Source organism: Cryptomeria japonica, chromosome 2 (assembly GCF_030272615.1).
Source record: "Cryptomeria japonica chromosome 2, Sugi_1.0, whole genome shotgun sequence".
Lineage (NCBI taxonomy): Eukaryota > Viridiplantae > Streptophyta > Pinopsida > Cupressales > Cupressaceae > Cryptomeria > Cryptomeria japonica.
The window spans coordinates 496,064,295-496,066,578 of record NC_081406.1 but is presented as its reverse complement, the minus strand read 5'-3'; positions in this window follow the sequence as shown (position 1 = coordinate 496,066,578).

The window sequence follows — 2,284 nt, the reverse complement described above, 5'->3', positions numbered from 1 at the left end:
GTAATCATGATTAATTTTGCGGTATATTCTTATTAGATTTACATCCTCCATGGCCCACCGAGGCCTATCCAGAAACAATTTAACCCCCTGCCAGAGTGGATATAATTACTGAGATTTAACCATAAAATTGCTTTACCACTTATCACGGATTAGATTTGCAGATTTATAAGATATTCAGATACGAGGGAAGCAAAAATTAGTCTTTGGTCAATCTGAGTCGTGCGAGGGAAAAGAACGAACGGTCCGGGAAATGTCCTTCCAGAAATAAATAAATAATAAAAAAAAATATAGGAATATAGGAACAAAAGGCAGTAGTAAAGGTTCGTTACGAAATTTAGGTTTTTATCCCTTTCAAAGTCTTTTTAACGTGTTGTAGAAGTTGAAATATTTGTATTACCTCTAAAGGTCACAAGTACCAATGCATGCAATTTCTTCTATTGCTTGAGTCATTCATTAGAAAAAAGTTTAAAATTTGATAACAATTTTATAGTTTATGTTTTTTTATTTAATAATTTTGATAATATGATTAATCTATTTTTTCTATTTATTTGGGGAATGTGCATAAATAAAATTATTAATTTTTTATAGTCTAAATTATTTTTTTAATTTCAATTCTATTATTATGTTTTGTTATTGTGTACTTTTATATGCATCTTATGTATTATGAGGTGGTAAGATAAGTTAATATGAAAATTGATTATGGAGTGCAATCTTAGTCTATAAATTAGATTGTTGACTTTTCAATTATTTTGTCTCTTTGAATTTACTAGTGTCATTCAAATATAGTTATAAAATTTTATATTCATTTTATTAAGTTAGGTCAATTTTGTAAAATCCTTGTTCTATATTGTATATATTATATTCTCACCATACAACTTTTAGAGTAAACATGTTAAGTGAGTTAGTATTTGTGATAAACTTTACAAGAAGCCTTTTCTTTTATAATATTTATAGAGAGCCCCTTCATAAATGTTAAAAATACTACAAAATTGCCTCAATAAATTTGAGCAGCTAAATAATAAATTATTCACTTGTAGATTGCACACAATGAATCATATAGTCAAGAAACATACCAACTAGAATGGAACCTACAAAATCACCTTTATCTTACCTGATTTATCATACTTTTGAATTCATGCATATCTCCTTTTAGAATTTTAGCTTATTCTTGCGCATGTTTGGATGGATAAGTAAGAATTGAAATGTAATCACTGATTTACTATGGCCACCCATTTATCATTAGAACAAATGGAGATATCTACTTTGAACTAAGTTTTCTTCACATTACATTCTTACTATATTGCACTAGTAGCAAGTCCAGTGCAAGCACAAGGAAATTGGATACCTTGTTGAAAAGATTAGATTGGTATTTTTATTAAGAGTGCATAATCACAAGTGTGAAATTTTGAGTTTCATTATATCAAGTTTTTAGATGCAAACGGGAGTATGACTACGAAAACTAGCCAATTTAGATATGTTAGTCACTCTAACTTTCATCTAATCCACTATGTCTAAAGAACCCATGAAAGACATTCTCTTGATTGTAAATTGAAAAATAAAGTCCACACACACCTTGATGGCCCTATTGACTATGGTGTTGGCATGGAGAACAACAGGAGGTCCAGGAAGGATCTCCTCTCTTGAATGAGATCACATTCCAAGGTTACGGAAGGCCAAGTCTTGGTCATGTAGGACAAATCAATAGGAATGATGTGAGTGTTTTCAAGGGGTTGCTAGTATTTTAACACTTCAAGTTTCGGTAGAGTTTCAATATCTCCTCACAATCAAACAATCCTTTTTGGTATTTTTTGGAATAGGCCTGCATAAATCAAACATGAAATAAAAAGTGTTCCAATCTAACAGTATCTACTCTAAATAGCTAGTCTACCAATGGTTATGAAATAAAGGAATGGGGCGGTACAAGAGAAATGAAATAAAAAAAATAAAGAACAACCTCTCGAACGATGTCAATTATATAACAGTTTACTATCTATGACAATTAGATTGAATTGGAAAAAACCCACATCAATATAAACTAGAAATTCCACATTTTTTATAGATGTAATGCAATCATCAAAGAAATAGACTCAAATAACAAGATTTTTAGAATTCATCAAATCACATAGTCATTATTACCCATGCATGTATGTGAGATGAATTCATTTTCAAGCACATGAAACACAATCCAATCAGGTTCATCTTTGGAATTGTTTAGACAATAAATACACATAGAAAATAATCAAATCTGAACTTTATTTTATTCAAAGCCAACAAGTTTGATAGG